Source organism: Anabrus simplex, chromosome 1 (genome assembly GCF_040414725.1).
Source record: "Anabrus simplex isolate iqAnaSimp1 chromosome 1, ASM4041472v1, whole genome shotgun sequence".
In the NCBI taxonomy this organism is placed as follows: domain Eukaryota; kingdom Metazoa; phylum Arthropoda; class Insecta; order Orthoptera; family Tettigoniidae; genus Anabrus; species Anabrus simplex.
The window spans coordinates 1,428,072,871-1,428,091,936 of record NC_090265.1 but is presented as its reverse complement, the minus strand read 5'-3'; positions in this window follow the sequence as shown (position 1 = coordinate 1,428,091,936).

The following is a 19,066-nucleotide window of genomic DNA, read 5'->3' as shown; positions in this document are numbered from 1 at the left end:
CAACGAGACAAGGTATACAATCACAAATAATAATGTAAAACATCATCCTGTAAGGGAAAAACATATAAATAACCCTTGATATCATGAAGAAAGCAATGGGCAACATTGCCTCCTTCTGCTGTGTTTGAGCGCTCAACAGCGCGGTCATCCGTCATGTACTTCCGGGTAGATTACGAGCTGAAAAGAAATGTTGAACTCATCACTATGCTAAAGTTTGTATTCTGTCTCCCGAGGCTGTCACAAGGAAGTATGGTCTCCTTCACTCCTACAGATAAACCCGGGCCAGAAATCAGCTTGCCATGAGATAACGCCTTTCGCCGGCTACACGGAAACTCACGTATATTCATTCCTTCTTAGCATGCTTTTAACATTGAATATCATCAGACTCAATAGTCTGGAATTAATACTGGCCATTCTGATCACAATATACACTCAGAAGACACTAGGCAGGCACACACATCTGCACAATACTCTTTATCTTGTCAGGCATACAATCGGCCTGCACCAATACATTATAATTCAGCATGCAATTTTTATCTCATTATTTCTCATGAATCCCACTGGCCTTTCCACATAATGAGACGCAGTTCGTGTCCTTGGCAGACCATCAGGCAAACAGAATCCAACTTAACTTCAAAGATCTTATTTTAACAACGACGTTCTGCAGCTCCTTCAATCAGCTTCTGTAAAATCATGCATTATGCAGAATAGCTATACCTGTCTCTCTGAATAACCGAAATAAAATGAACTAATACGTGTTTAACGTTGTATAAAAATGAACCTGTCCATCTAGCCCTTCTAGCATATATTTAAGGAAAACTCGGAATATCCTACGCTAAGTAACATACACAAATAAACAACAACTGATCCTGTCAATCCCTCATTTTCCCAAACATCTAATCATAAAGCAAAATCAAAATAAAATAAACATGCATTATTCTCGTATCCTAATCTATCATAGTAACAAAATTAAACAAACACATGCCATCAGGCTTACTTTACATGAAAATTAAAAATTCTATCTACACTGCCCTAGTACCTTAACATAACTTACATATCATGCCATAAATAACACATGCGCCTTACTGTATTTACATGACGACTCTCGAGATACCAGGATAGCAGATTACATCCCCACTGATTTAGGGATCTACACCATGTTAATCACAGCATTAACATGTGTGAATGCACTTCCTTCCTCTGCAGGCATATCCATCATCTTGCTGGAAAATAATTCACTGGAACACAGAAGACTATACTTGATAATCTCTTCGCTGCTTAATGCTGCGAGCCGAAATACCCTTACTCTTTACAAGATCAGCTAAACACACTGATTCACATATATATTACACACTTCACTTAAAGGGTAAAAATACAGTTTGAAAAGCAGCACACGGTTCGTTACGGAAGTTCCACGCGAAAACGCGCCCGTCGCGAAATAGTGAAACAATAGCACGTTTCCACTACACTTGTTACTCAGCGGTCACTAAACACCGTCTTTATCAATTGAAAGTAAACTCTGCCAAAATTATACTATTCCATTTACTCAAGTACAGTAAAATATTGCAACTGCACAATTTAAAGTATCATTGAGAGCCAGTTACTGTTACTGGAATAACACCACGTTAATCACGATCACCAATCAAAGTTTGTGCTTCCGCACTATCCAAGCATTTAACACAGAGTGACGCTCTCCAGAGCTAGGGTTACTGAGGAGGCTTCGGTGACGCCATTAATGCTGGGGTTCCCGGGTGTCTGAACCAACCACCAATCAGAGAGTTCGTCATCTATAATGACACAATACTTATTGTGATATATTTACAAAACACAGCTCAAACACTAGCAAATCTCTTCCACCAATTTTTATATTACATTTCCAAATATATCTGACTTCTGAAACTGTGGAAAACCGATTACCTACAGAAACTGACTTTATCAACTGAGCACGTTGGTCATCCTGGAATTTAGTTTTGGCGCGGTGTAGCCTCCAGGTTTGCCAAGTCCTTAAGTTCCCATTGGCTGAAATATCTTGCTTGGTCAGCATCTAATACACGTGTCGATCCTTGCCAGCGCTTGGGTACGCTATCCTTTCTCACGGTCATACGGAAATATGAAGCAATATCCAGCGACTTACTGTCTTGCTCAACATCCGGTATCAACTATCTTGGGATATGATGCTTTAACATGTTAGACTGTAATTTATGAATAAATTTTACATATTGGGTCAAATAATATTCTGGGCCGATGACCTTCGATGTTAGGCCCCTTTAAACAACAAGCATCACCATCATCACAAATAATATTCTAATTATTATTATGGGCCGGCAGGATACGGCTCAGTAGAGGTTTAAAAACTTTAGTCACCACATGCCAAGTTGAATGGAAACCAACAGAGGATAATCATTCTTTGTTCCCTTACATTACATATTTCCCTGTAGGGAATAGAATAGAGTCCTCGCACTTGCCGAATATTCTACATTTAAACCGACAAATTTTAGATTTTTTTTTTTTTTTTGCTATTTGCTTTACGTCGCACCGACACAGATATGTCTCATGGCGACGATGGGGCAGGAAAGGCCTAGGAAGTGGAAGGAAGCGGCCGTGGCCTTAATTAAGGTACAGCCCCGGCATTTGCCTGGTGTGAAAATGGGAAACCACGGAAAACCATCTTCAGGGCTGCCGACAGTGGGGCTCGAACCCACTATCTCCTGATTACTGGATACTGGCCGCACTTAAGCGACTGCAGCTATCGAGCTCGGTTTTTAGAAATTTACAATAAATGAAAGAGGTTGAAACCTTCCCCTCACCCTATACGCAGGAGCTATCACATATCTGTGAAAATTCTGCCATTACCTTGAGTCGCTGGGCCTTCCTCACGCAAGCCGCGCCCCTGCCTCCTGGTTCACGTCAATTCACCCTCTTCACACGGGAGAAATTCAGAAAATACGGCCCTAAAGCGCTCTGTTTTATATTATTTTTAAGGGAAGCTTCCAGAACTCTTTACTGACAGGCTGGATTAATGTACACAACCGCAATTTTAATTGGCTAGAGAGAATATTTACTACTTTCTGAAAGGTTGATTATGATCGAAGAAGGAACCAGCTGAAGTGTAGACAACTTCGATACCTAAACAAAACAATCCTCAAAACCTAATGTTTGCCAACTGCAAAAATAAACTTTCCATAATCAAATAATTAGAGTTCGTCCCGCTATAGGGAGCTATTAAACCGACGATAGAGACATCTAACAGTTGAAGACCAAAGTATCTTGTAGCACACCAGATCAAGTTTATTTACTTAGATGGGTTTATAGAAGGCGCGCAGTTTAACTAGTAGGGTAAGGTGTACCCCCAGTGCATACATAAATAAAACAATACAAGCACATACATCTTCCTTATAGACTGTTATATCTTTCAGCGTTCAGCCTGCAAGCTCTGCGGTTTCGGTTAGTACCATAGCTCTTATCCTAGTCATCATAAACGAAATATAACCATCATCGCCTAGACCTTCCTCTACTTCTCTTACACTACAGCCAAGATCATTATTTTTCTAGGTAGCCTATTCCCTTCTATTTGCCTTACATGCCCCACCACCGAACTCATTTCTAATTTAGAATTTATCTCCTCTTTCTGAGTATTATATCACCATACCTGTTTATACAAACAATGGTTCTCTTCGTGTGTTTTACATCCAACTTCTGAATAATAATAATAATAATAATAATAATAATAATAATAATAATAATAATAATAATAATAATAATAATACCACCTAAGATGGTGTGACGTAGGCGTCATAAAACCCTCTGGAGAACCGATAGCCTTGAAGTGTTCGTAACTTCGACAGTAAATGGTCTATGTTAACTCTTTGCCTAGTCGTCTTTGCTCCCAGGAATTAATCACGCATCTGGAACAGGGTAGGTTGAATGAAATTCAGGCCATCAGTCTATCTAGATTTGTCTCCCGTTTTTAAATTTCTCGATTCCTTCGCTTCGGTTTGACACCGCTAATAATAATAATAATAATAATAATAATAATAATAATAATAATAATAATAATAATAATAATGTAGGATCCAACTAACTCGAAGTACATTTATTCGTAAAACAGGATAATTTGATCTTAGCATCCTTAGACCGAGTGAGTTGGCCGTGCGGTTAGAGGCGCGCAGCTGTGAGCTTGCGTTCGGGAGATGGTGGGTTCGAAACCCACTGCAGGCAACCCTGAAGATGATTTTCCGTGATTTCCCATTTTCACACCAAGAAAATGCTGGAGCTGTACCTTAATTAAGGCCACGACCGCTTCCTTCCCACTCTTAGCCCTTTCCTCTCCCTTAGTCGCGTAAGACCTATTTGTGTTGGTCCAACATAGAGTAATTTGTAAAGAAAACTCCTTGGAAATCCCATTTTCAATTGTGAAAAAACTTTCAATTTGAATTCTAGAAGAAAATATTTGGATAATTGAAACTTATACATTGTCAATATTGTGACTGTTTTGTATCTCAGATTTTCGCTGAGCTGACCAACCAGCCTCCAGTAGATCTCCTATACACACATTTTTTCTCTTCTTTCTTTCTAGTGGTTTTACGTCTCACTAACCCATCGAAGGTTTTCGGCGACGCAAGTATGGGAAAATGTTAGGATTGGGAAGGAAGCGACCGTAGCCTTAATTAAGGCACAGCCCCAGAATTTGCGTGGTGTGAAAATGTGACACCACGGAAAATCGTCTTCAGTGATGCCGACGGTAGGATTCGAACACCTACCATCTCCCAAATGCAAGTTCGCAGCTAAGACACCTTAATCTCACTGTCAACTCACTCGTATACAAATTGATCCTGTTGTTGAAATTAGATTGTCTTCTGATTTCTTAATACTGTCAGTGACAACGTCAACGATAACCTTGTTGCATTATTACTGGTGTTCGTTTCTCCTCTAGTGTGAAAAATAGCGCCTCTAGATTATGTGGTACGCTGAAATTCTAAATGCATCACAGTCATCACTTGTAAATCCCCTTGGATGGTGTCTATTGGTGAAACGTTGCGTCATTTACTTATTGATTCTTGCGTGTTAAATTTACTCTGTCACGTTACTTTGTAAATCATGGTCGTAGCCACCAGTTTAAAAGAGTATTTACATTCTGACTAAATTAAGCCACAATCCAACCCCACAGAAACCAGTGAATTCATTTCAGAGAACCAGTACTTCTACCTGTAACGTCAAAGTATTTTTCCTCAAGATATCGTGGTACAGAATCGGAGTTACAACACTTAGGATTTTACGTTTAGCGTAATGATCGAACTACTAATTTACACAACTGCAGCTACCGAAGTCCGAGTTAGTGAAGTGTTGGTTAGAAATGTTTGATCTACTAGTCGACTAATTTTCTCCAGTAGTTCTATGCTTTAATCACTGTACATCTTCTTCTTCTTCTTCTTCTTCTTCTGCTTTCAATTTACGATGGATTACAACTTTGTTATATTTTTTTGCAGCCACAATTTTTATACAGATAGTGAATTAAAATGTGCTTTCTTCAGTTCCATATTGGCAGACGATGGCATCTGCAATGTGATTACATGGCCACAGGCAAATCATTACACGCTCATGTAAATTTCCATTCTTTCGATAGTCTGGTCAATGAAGGAGTGGAGATGAACGTGGAACAAGAGCAGAGTTACGAAATTGTTCACCATCATGACAATGTTCGTTTGCCTGCATCTGTAATTTCTGTATCAGTCCTACAGTATAGCGTCTACAAAGTTACATTATATAGTGGTATCGAAAAAAGCGATGACCATTTTCCTACATAGAACATACAAGGAACCTTGGTGTAAATTTTCATGAATTGAAGAATGTTCAATATCAAAATCTATTCATTCAGAATCAAAGTAGACTTTTCTAACTAAAAATCTGTCAAAATTTGTAGACCGAGCTGTAGGCCTATTTTTGTTTTTTTTTTCAATGGGAGTTGGTACACAGTTCAATCTTCAAAGCCAGTGTCCTATTTTGAGATTTTAAAAATAATTTCTAATTCTTAATTAGTGAATTTATTACAAACTATGATGTTCTAGTGCTATTTGTAGCAAGAAATGTGTTTGATTATTGAAAATAAGCCCGATATTCGCGTCAACTTAATAACGAGTTGCTGCCTTTATGATGTCCTACATTAGAAGGAAATAGGGAGCAATATCTAATGCGAGAGGTCTTGTCACCTTGTTTACTAAACCACCATTTCATTTGATTACTGCTGGACTAGTTCCTCTAGTAAGATGCATTCTACCACATGACAATTTCTCAAGTGTAATGATAGTCTTATAATTAGGTTGATGATTGGTTAATGAAATCACAGAGGAATAAGAAGTACTTACCATGATAACCGGAGCAGATTGTTGGGATCGGGTAAGAACTTGCTGTAGGATACTGCCTAACAGACGAGACCCGTGAACAGAGAGCTGTCATCATTCAAAGCCCAGTTGATTGTTGAAATGTACCGTATACGTTTCGGCGATTTGAAGGATGAGGCGGTGCAAGAGTGCACTGTGACATGATTCATAAAGCAACCCTTCACCTTGACATCTGACGGTTCAAAATGTAGTTGTATAAAATAAACCGCTTTAATGCAATCCCTGCTCTTGTACAGCTGCACGCTAACAATGAGCGAATCAGGAACACTGCTGGGCGTGTGCACTTATTACACTGTTTATTAAATCCCTTCATCTTGGAAGCCATCCGTACTATCCACAAAGACACATCTCGATCTCCTTCAAGGACAGGCAGGCTGAACTCGAAGTCAAGGTGTGAGGCTGTGGAATAGTGGAATATTCCGGTAGCCCTTTCGAGTCCGATAGTTGTCTTGTAAGTTCATTTTTCACATCCCATTAATTACACTGCATATTGTATGACATCGTTAATTATGGAGTAACTTATAGGTTAAAATAAGGTTCTTCAATATAATTCCAGAACAGAAACTGAAGCTGGCTGAATCTTCAGTGAAACAAAAGCTCACCCTTCTGCCTCAGGTTCAATTCCTGAGCATACCATTAATTTAACACCGGTTTGAAGGCCTGGAACGTATTGCAATGTCGGTCCTCCTTGAAGTGATCTTCACTGGGTTGTCGCTACTACTTCAAGCGAATGGTAGGATGGTACGTACCACCATTCCATTCCAAGAATAATAATCAGAAGAAGATAAATGTTCCAGATATTAACTGAATGCTTGATTCAAACAATGAGTGACACTGACTGCTTAGGTCAGTTCAAAAAATCAACATGAAGGTCATCAACTTCAGGAATAAATAAATAAATAAATAAATAAATAAATAAATAAATAAATAAATAAATAAATAAAATGAGAAACAGAAGTGAAGAAGTATGTCCTCTCTAACAACGAGAGTGTTTGTTTAACCAGACGGAAGTATCTCAGACAGAATTAAAATGTCATCGATAATACTCCGACGATTTATTTCATCTCTTTATCTATGAGCCATTTTCTAGTTTTATGTTCGATTTAATATTGATAGTCCTAAATGCAATAAGAACCGGGCGAGTTGGCCGTGCGCGTAGAGGCGCGCGGCTGTGAGCTTGCATCCGGGAGATAGTAGGTTCGAATCCCACTATCGGCAGCCCTGAAAATGGTTTTCCGTGGTTTCCCATTTTCACACCAGGCAAATGCTGGGGCTGTACCTTAATTAAGGCCACGGCCGCTTCCTTCCAACTCCTAGGCCTTTCCTATCCCATCGTCGCCATAAGACCTATCTGTGTCGGTGCGACGTAAAGCCCCTAGCAAAAAAAAAAAAATGCAATAAGATAAGTAGCAATCCGACTTATGTCTTGTAGATAATAGTATCATCTCATATCCCACGACTCTTATCACAGCAATTTTTCTCCTCTTTATTAATTGGCTTTTGGCCTATTGACCATACAGCCATCTAGATTACATATAGGACAGACATATTACACATTGTAAATGAGATATCTTGCTCTACAGATTCAAAATGCGTTAGTTTAGTCTTTTCCACAAGAAATTAATATTCACTCATTTATTTTGCTTTGCATAAAATAAGTCGATATATACTACGTAACTTATATTCTAACTATACTATATAAATGTTTATGCAATCCTCCTGTTCAATACATTATAGTATCCTCCATCTATGAAGATGCCGTTTCTACATTAACCACTAAATCATTGAATGTAACTTGTTTCCATTGAAGGTGACGATTCGAAACATGTTGGGTTAATACAGAAACGACATGTTTTTAGATGAAGTATACTATAATGTATTGAATAGAAGGATTTATTAACCATTTATACTGTACAGGCCTAATTGAAACTGTCAGTACGGAATATAGTTTATATCATGTAAGTATACTTTAATGTCACGGTCTTGTGAGAATTGTACTAATATTGTGTAGATGCGCTGGTTTCTATAGGAGAGTGACACTGGTACACTTGGTAGTGGTGTTCCTAACTTTATGATCTTAGAATACATCATTCCCCGCGCTACGTGGTATTTTTAACATTTACAACTTGCCTTACATCGTCTTATGACCACGATTGGATAGGAAAGGGCTAGGAGTGCGAAGGAAGCGACCGTGGCCGTAATTAACGTACAGCCCCAGCATTTTCCTGGTGTGAAAATGGGAAACTATCTGCAGGGATGCTGACAATAGGGTTTGAAAACACCATCTCCCGAATGCAATCTGGCAGCTACGTGACTCAAACCGCGCAGCCACACACTCGCTTCATGCTAATTTATACATTTTAGGATTAGGTGATAGAAGTCTGCAACACATGCGGGATTGTATTTGCACATTGGTGAGCAAAAAACTTTAACTCGGTCGAGGTGACCGGGATAATATCCATGTCGAAGCCTCATTAGTATTATACTGCACTTTCATGCACAGGAGAGTACAGTATATTCCTTAGCTCTTAGGAAATTATCATCCTTACTATAACTGTGCAATTGATTTCCCTTGTAAAGCGTATGAAAATGTCCCGAGGTGATGCACACAGTTCTCCGGCGGAGAGAAGACTGAATCACGCAAGGAATAATGATGAGTATCTATGAGAAAATGAAATACTGTACATACAAACAGTAAGAGTGGTATTTGGCAGAACGATCGTGTACACCTTCATTGGTTACACTGCCACGTATTCAATCTGAAATAGTATCACATTTGTTCCGCGAAATACAATCAATCATGTATTCAGCTACCATAACTGCAAACATTTATTGTTTGTTAACATTCACACACATGCACACACACATATTCAGTCACAAGAAAAATAAAAGACTTACAATTAAATCTACATCATTATACAGAACGTACACTCACGCATCGCAATAATATATTCATTTATATCCTCGGAACACACAACCTCACGATTCTACTATTAATACTTACTAACAGGGAGAGGCAGATTATATTTTCCTCATCAGCTACACACTGAAGGAAAGCTTTTTCTAATGAGAAAATCATGTCCCTGACAGACCTCCACCACGACGACACGGAGCAAATTATGACATCATTATGTGTCCTGAGTAATTAGGATGCTGTTGATTCCCAAGAAACTAGCAAGGGTAGTAAATACTTCTTATTCGCGGCTTGACTGGGTCATATTTTAACAAAATAAATACCTAAAATATACGGTGTGATACAGTTACCAACCTCTGGGGTACAGCCGATCAGTCGTCATTGTTCTGTTCCTAAGGTGCCTGGTGCGATCCCGACTTAAAACGCTGGCATTCGAACATTCTATATCATTGGCAAATGGCACGCTACAGAACCATTTTTTTTGCTACTTCTTTTACGTCGAACCGACACAGATAGGTTCTTATGGTGACGATGGGACTGGAAAGGCCCAGGAATGGGAAGGAAGCACCCGTGGCCAGCATTTTCCTGATGTGAAAATGGGAAACCACGGAAAACCATCTTGAGGGCTGCTGACAGTGGGGTTCGAACCCACTATCTCCCGGATGCAAGGTCACAGCTGCGCGCCCCTAACCGCAGAAACAATAATAACGTTATTCATTTTAAATCCCACTAACTAATATTACAGTGTGCAGAGACGCCGAGATGCCAGAACATTCTCCCGCAGGAGTTTTTTAACGTGTTACCGAGACTAGGCTAGCATATCTGAGTACCTTCGGATACCACCAGACTGATCTAATCCGCCTTCACGTAACAGCACTCCTGCGGGCCAAAATTCCAACAAGCTGGTATCATATAAAATCGATAACAATGATTGATGGGATCTTTCTTCTTCTTTTCTAGCCTATTTCAATCCACTGCTGGATATAGGCCTCTTCCATGTGCTTCCATCGTCTTCGGTCTTGAGCCACTTGGAACCAGCGTGTTCCAGCCAACAGCTTTATGTCGTCGAGCCATCTCTTCAGGGGTCTTCCAATGCCTCTCTTGTGTCCCCATGGTCTCCAGTGAACAATCCTAGAGGTCCACCTGTTGTAGTCTTGTCGAGCTACGTGTCCTACCCATTGCCATTTTAGTTTTGCTACTATCTCTAGGATGTCTGTTACATTAGTTCTTCTCCTGATGTCCTCTGAACGGATCTTATCCCTAAGGCTGATCCCTAGCATCTGTCGCTCCATGGCTCGTTGTGTTCGCTGAAGCTTGCGAGCACTTTCCTTCGTCAGAGTCATCGTTTCCAGACCGTAAGTTGTAACTGGCAGCACGCACGTATTATAAACCTTAGTCTTCAGGTTAATTGGAACATACGAGGGCGAATCAAAAAGTAAGTTACACTTCCAAGTTATGGCCATTTATGAAACCACCTTCACGTAGGCGACACGGCTATGACAACACACAATGTAAGCTCACTTTTCCACATAGTCCCCAAGAGACAGTAAACATTTCTCGGAACGGTCAATCAACTTTTCGATTCCGGATGCGTAGAAATCTCCTCCAGCACTATGTAACCAATTGGAGACAGCCGCTTTCACTTCCTCGTCGTGTCGGAATCGTCGTCCACCGAGATCCTTTTTCAGCTTACCGAACACATGACAATAGCATGGCGCTAACTCTGGACTGTATTGGGATTGTCGTGCTTTTCGGCATAAATTCCACGTGCACCAGACCCTCCATGTCAAAGAACACTGTCACCATTACCTTTCCTGCTGAAGGTTGGACCTTCGCCTTCTTTCGTGGTGGTGATGTGGTTTGCACCCATCCCATTGATGTTCTCTTTGCTTTGAGGGTGAATTGGTGGACGTACGTTTCATCCCCTGTGATGATTCGCCGCAGAAACTCGTTGTCCTCCACAGAATACCGTTGCATAAATGCCAGTGATGATTGGAAACGTTGTCCGTTGTGAACATGGGTGAGCAGACGTGGGACCTATCTTTGACACAGATTACGAAATCCAAGGTGCTGGTGAACAATGGAGAACACACTGCCATACCAAATGTTCACCATGCTGGCAATTTCCTGCAGTGTTTTGCGCCGATTCTCTCTAATGATCCCATCCACATGGTCAACAATTGCAACGGCACTGGACGTTGCGGGCCTGGCTTCATGATATTCGATCGTGAGATCCGTGCGTCCGGCGTCAAATTGCTTACACCACTTTACAATACCTGGGCGAGAAATTGCACGATCACCAAATACCGCAGTGATTTCAGATGAATGCCCGTGCAATTGAGCTGTTTAGCGCATAGAAATCTGACCGTTGCACGCACCTCCAATTTGGAGTAAACATCCAGTTGACGCGCCATTGAGCCTAGCCCGCATTCCACACACAACACGATGGGATACCACACCGACCTTCCTATCGAACGTGTCAGCAGTTACTCTAGTTTGCTCCGCATTGGCCACGGTCACGACAACAGCGTGCTCTCGCGCGGAGAACTAGTGTAAATTATTTTTTGATTCGCCCTCATACATACATACATACATACATACATACATACATACATACATACATACATACATACATACATACATACATCTTCATTATATACTGTTATGCCTTTCAGCGTTCAGTCTACAAGTTCCTGTGAATTTATTAAATGTCGCCGCAATCCTCTAGCTCTGTGGCCTTGTTTATTTACAAAAGTACTATCATTAAATTGTTAGAACTGCTTGTAACCCTTATGGCCTTCGTCCCCTCTACTTCTTTTGCCCTTCATGTCCGAATCAATTACTTTGTTAGGTAACCCACCCTCCATTCACCTCACATGAACAAGCTACAGAAGCCAGTTAATGTGTACAGCTTCATCCATCGAGTTAATTCCTAACTAAGACGTTATGTCCTCATTCCGAGTACTGTCCTGCCATTGTTCCCACTTGTTTGTACCAGTGATCATTCTCGCTACTTTCATGTCTCTTACTTCTAACTTATGCCATTACTGGTGAGACGTAGTGTTAACAGTGCACTATGTCTTCTGGTATGGGCTAAAACAATTTTGCTACTTTCATTGATCTGTCACATTCTTATCCTTGGCTTCGACAATATAAAAGTGACGAAGGTATGAGCGGTGCTAGTAATGCCGTTCCTTATGCAGCCAGTCCCTGTTACGAATGGTGAGAAAATGTTGCTCATAGGGTCGGTTGGTTCGTGCATTTCAGTGGACTTGGCAGACTGATACGTAATAGCAACTTCTGGCTCGGTAAGGAAAGCAACGGGAAACTACCTCACCCCTCATTTCTCTTGTACGCGTCTTCAGTGATGCCTAGGCCATCCATGACAGCTAATGGTGGAGATGTTGAGGATCCAACCAGCCTTCGGGCTGAGGACTCGACAGACAGACAGACAGACAGACAGACAGACAGACAGACAGACAGACAGACATCTTGTGTGGGGTGTGTGTATGTGTGTGTTTTTTTACAATTTGCTTTACGTCGCACCGACACAGATAGGTCTCATGGCAACGATGAGCTTAGGAAAGGAGTGGGAAAGAAGCGGCGGTGGCCTTAATTAAGGTACAGCCCCAGAATTTACCTGGTGTGATAATGGGAAACCATGGAAAACCATATTCAGGGTTGCCGACAGTGGGGTTCGAACCCACTACCTCCCGGATGCAAGCTTAAATCTGCGCGCCCCTAACCACATGGCCAACTCGCCCGGTATATATACTTCTAACTTGCGAATAATATATCCTTGGTCCACCCAGATTTCACTCACGTAAAGCAAAGTTGGTTTGAAAACAGACCGGTTTACCAAGGGAAATGTTCAATAAATTTCCTATTTCCTTGAAATCATTTAAGGAAAGGCTAGGAAAACAACAGATAGGGAATCTGCAACCTGGGCGACTTCCCTAAATGCAGATCAGTAGTGATTGAAGATAGTTTCGTCCGGGAGCTGACTTCTTTCTTACAGAATACTGTTGATCGCAAATGCGAGCTCACTGCATTGGCTTTGCTGCACCTTGATTCAATCTTACTATATTACCATCCTGGGAGAACACACGTCCAAAATACTTGAAAATAATCTACCTGTTACACCTTTGTATTCCCAAACTGACATTCCATTCTCTTAGGTTTCTTGGGAATGTACGTCTCTTCAAGTTCCAAGATATCAGACTGCAGGTTTTCAGCACAATCTCCAATTAAGACCAAGTCTCCAAACAGACCAAACTCCTAACTACATTTCCACGTAACTGAATCGCTTATATCTTATGCCTTTCAGTAGATGATCCATTAAACTATGAACAACACGGGTGAGAGATTACAGCCTTGCCCAACGCCTGTAAATACCTTCAACCAAGAACTCATTCTACCATCAATTCTCACTGCAGCCCAATTACCGACATAAATGTCTTTGACTATTCTTACTAATTTACCCTTAAATCCACAGTCCCTCAGTACGGCTAACATTTTGTCCCTCGGTAATCTGTCATATGCCTTTTACAGATCTACGAAACATAAACATAACTGTGCATTTCCATCGTAGCATTTTTCAATTACCTGGCGAATACTGAAAATCTGATCCTGATAGATCCTCAGTAGTCGGAAACCACACTGGTTTTCATCCTATTTACTCTCAACCACTGATCACACCCTCCCTTACTTCCAAGATTCCAGTGAATACCTTGCCTGGTAGCACTACACTGATCAATCAACTACCTCGATAGTTCTTACAATCCTTCCTATTCTCTTGCTTATTCATAGATGCAATTATTGCCTTCGTCCAATCAAAAGGTACCTTACTAATATTTCATGCTAAATTTATTACTCTATGAAGCCATTCCATCTCGCCTTCTCACTATATTTCACCATTTCTGGTAATATTTCATCTATCCCTGCAGCCTTTTGACAATGGAGTATATTTACTATCCTTTCCATTTCCTCAAGCGTAATTTAACTAATATCACTGCCCTCCTCCCTATGAGCTCGGTTGTTCGCGATATCACCAGAAGATTTTCAGAAGATTTTCAAATTATTCCTTCCACCTGTCTAGTAAGTCCCTGGGATCTACTATGAGTTCACCTGATTTACCTAAAACTATGTATTTGCTTTTCCCCTACCTTTCTAAGATTCTTTATGACTATCCAGAAAGGTTTTCCTTCCACTTGACCTAAATTTTCCAGGTTATTACTGAAATCTTTTCACGGTTTATTCTTAGATTCAAAAGGTTTTTGTTTCGTTCTGTTTCTTTCATCTGCGTACAATTAATTCCGTGCCTATATCAGTCCTTGTTTGGATTCATTTATGATGCGCTTTCCTTTTACGTTTACAATCTGTCCTCGTTTCATTTTTCCATGAAGATATTCGTTCTTTTTCCCCATCTTTACACGCAGTTGTTCCTCGTAGGCATTCCCTTGTTGTTTCTATCACAGTGTGCCACCCGTTCTCCTTCTATATCCTGAAACTTCTTACTGTGCACTGTTCGGAATCTTTCACTAATCATATCCATGTATTTTTGTCTAATTTCCTCGCCCTGGATATTTTCTAGGTGCTGCCTGGTCGAAGCGGTAAAGGCGTGCTCGGTTCGCCCGGAAGGACGTGGGTTCGAATCCCCGTTAGGTAGTCGTAAAAGTTAAGAAACGAGATTTCCACTCCGGAGGTGCATATGGCCCTGAGTTTCACTCAGCCTACACCAAAAATGAGTACCAGGTTAATTCCTGGGGACAAAGGCGGTCGGGCGTAGAGCTAACCACTCCACCCCATCACATACCGAGGTTACGAATAGTGTCAACCTTTACCTTCCACCCCTCCAAGAGCCTTCATGGCCTGTATGGAGATGACTTTGCTTTGCTTTGCTTTGGATATTTTCTACCCTCATTCGTCTGCAGACAGATTTAACTTTCTCTATCCTAGGCCCAGCAGACGGATTCAACTTTTTATATCCTACAGTAGGCCTAGAGTTCACTACAGATCAGACAATGGTCTGTATCATTAAAAATATTCCCCGGAATATCCACACATTCGTAACAGATTTCGTGAATTCAAAATTGGTTATGATTTTGGATCTGGTGCCCCTGCCCTCCATGTGTAGCGGTGAACGGCCTTATGCTTGAAGAATGTATTAGTAACTGCTAATGTCTTACTAGCACAGAAGTCCAGTAAATGCTCCCTATTCCTATAAACTTCCATATCTTCCCCACATTTATCCATCACCTTCTCATATACTTCAGTTACATTCCTCTCGCATTGAAATCTCCGTACTGGCTTTGAAGGCCTTTGGATGAGTGAAAGGGAAACGCTGTCACTATTCGTCACGAGGAAAAGTGAGCTTAGCTCCATGTACTGTCACCTTTGCCTCTAGGAATTATTCTGTTACTAATTTTTTGTGTAGGTTGAGTGAACATCAGGGTAGCATGCCTCTACAGAAATGAAACCTGTTTTCTACATATTTCGACTTCCTGACGGGAAAATGATCCCACTTCCTTGAGCAAGAAGTCACCTCGGCTAGAAAGTCTATCGCATGAGAGCTTCATAAGAAACCTATTTGACTTTTTCCCTTTATTTTGAATTCAATATCAAAGGTATTTACTAACTACACAATTCTTCTGAATCACCACTCCCAGACCATAAAACAAGGAACGAGGAAATTATCATTTATGTATTTGATTCACTCGTATCTTGTTTTGAATCTGCATAGTTCAATATGCATGATAGTGCCAGGTATGTACATAAATCAAAGGGTCTGCATTCGAATCCCGTGACTATATTCCATTTCTTAGTCATTACCACAAGTCATATTCTTAACAAAAGGCTCCACCATTATACCTTATTGCACTACGTCCATTTGCCTTTTTTGCTGCTCGTTATGCCTCCACAAAGGACTTGCAAATGAGAGAAATTGTCGTTTTATGCATGGCTAGTGGGAAAACATTCATCATGCAGAGTCTGAAGGTGGAGGGGAAAAACACATTAAGATTTACTCTGGATATTACCGAACACATTTCTCTACCTCTGGTCTGCAAGTCTAGTATTTAGAAGGAACGCTTCTTTGAACTGTGAAAAAATGTGTACCCTACAATGCATGGCAAAGTCTTATTGATATCTTTCAACATATCGAAGTACTTTTTTTGCTACTGGCTTTACGTCGCACCGACACAGACAGGTCTTATGGCGACGGTGGGATAGGAAAGGACTAGGAGTTGGGAGGAAGTGGCCGTGGCCGTAATTAAGGTACAGCCACAGTATTTGCCTGGTGTGAAAATGGAAAACCACGGAAAGCCATCTTCAGGGCTGCCGACAGTGGGATTCGAACCCACTATCTCCCGGATGTAAGCTCACAACAGCGTGCCCCTAACCGCACGGCCAACTCGCCCCGTACGTGAATTATATTTTCGAACGTAACATACTAGTTCTACCATGGCGAAATAACTAGTGTGTTCGAGAACGTCTTTGTCCTCACTCAATCTTAAGAGGATAAGCAACTAAAAATATTAAGACGAATTGCTCAGTCCTGAATTTTAGAATGCAGAAAGACTAAACTTAAAAAAAAAACTTCTATACAGTATATTGTTTCTATCTGGGAGACGGTTTAGTATGCAGGAAAAGGTAATTAATCGGCTGTAAGCCACGTTTCCATCTCTCATTAAGTCAGAAAATAAAATCATTTTCAAAGAATTACACAAGGCAATATACTTCCGATAGATGAATGTACTCGTCGTCGACGGATTCAGAAGAATCAAGCTGAGACTCTCATTTGCTGGCAGAAGTAAGAGCTGTGTTGCACAGCCGTTAATCTTGTCTAACCATTTTAGGAAATTTCATTCCAGAACAAACGTTGGTGTAATTCATTTTCAAACCTTTTTATCTCTAACATTATTTTGCAAAGATCCTACCAAAACAGGAGTATAGGAGTATTCTAGTGTATCCCCGTGTTCGTAGCTTCCAGTAATTCTTCTTATTGATTGACGTAAGCAGAAGAGATTGTACCAAGATGTCACAATACGACGCGTTCTTCTTCTCTGTATTAATGAAACGAATTTCATTAAAAGAGATCAGCATTGATTTCTGTAAAATTTTATATAATATGCCATGGAGAGTCGTGGGAACTTCGACGAGCAACCAGAACCTCTTCATCATCACTAGGGTGATCATTGTTCGAATACTTTTTTTTTTTCATCACTGGCGCAGTAGATGTGCTCGGTTGGGACTTCAGTGGCGCGGTCTCGCCTGACGACGCTCGGTCGCCTTCACGCTCCCAGTAAGCCTTTTGACGCTTAGCATTACTGATTTTGGACTTTTTGGAATTGTAAAAAGCCACTCTATCCGATCGAATACGTATTCGATAATTTTGAAATAACTTACTGTCCATATGTTGCGAAATATATTTTTCGTACTTTAGCGTTCCTCAATTTACTGAAATGTTTTGTAAATTATCTTTTTTCACTGTATGTTTGAATAAATCACTGAGATGAATCAAACGACATCTCACACCACATGCTCCTACGCTGGAGTCTACAGCTGTACTACTTGTTAGCAATTTTAGTACCTTAAGATGACGGCGCTCTTGCAACATCCGATAACGTCATACTAAGGTCAGACACGTGTTGCTGAGTAGGTCTTCTAAAGTGTACTACTGTTAGCAGCAGTCTGCGATTTTTGTACCTTAAGATGATGGAGCTCTTGCAGCACCCGACGACGTCAACAATGAGGTCAGACTCGTGTTGTGTAGATCTACTATTGAACACTGTTCACTCATGTATTGTCTAGAAATTGTTTCGATTTTCAAACTTCATGCTTTTTTAACGTTCGCAGGGCCATGAACGGTTCCGAAACTACGTCAAAACATATTCTTCACGACCACGTCCCTGGTATACTAGTTACTGAAGCACGTCGTTAGGTAGCTTCGATTATTTCTAGTTGAAGTGTCTGGCATGTGGTCTACCAGCTTCAAGTTGATAATTAATAACTGCGGAGGTTTTTACACCCCGACGACGGAACCAGGCAACAGTTAGGTTGTCACCCGTCGGACAACTGAACCAGAATTTGTAAGTCCTGAATCCATATTTTCTAAACAATTATTTTCGATCAAACCGAAACCTTGCTATCAGCATTATCCAACGCCGCAGTTTGGAAGTTAGCACAACAGTTTTCCACCCAGTTGAAATGGGTTCGATTTGTGCCTCTGGTGATGACTGGAAGGTCATGCGCTAGTCTTGTAAGGTACGTAGAATGTGATTTCCTCCAAACGTTCAGGTAAATGCTGCAATGACAATAGATATACAGAATTATGGTCACACAAAAGACACAAAGTCTCAAGCCACTAAAATATAGAGCTGGTATCGTTTAACACTTCAAGACTTTCTATGAGTTCGATCCGAATGAGTTCATCGCTAATTTAAATTCCTTTTTACCTTCATGCGAACCTAACTTTGAGAAGAGCCTAAACTTACCGTCAACCATTTGTCTATAGTAATATAACAAGAGTTCGGGAATATATTTTGAGAGTTATCTGCAGTCATTTTGGCTAAGGAAAAAAAAAACTACAATAAATAAATAATGATAAAAGTGAATACATACGAAGAAAATCGAATAAGAGTACAGGTAGCTATTTGATTTTATTGCGGTATGTCATTAACTGGCTGTAAGCTATTCAGAGAACAAAACTTTTAGCACGAAAATATACTGTTTCATTTTTCATTTTAAATACTTT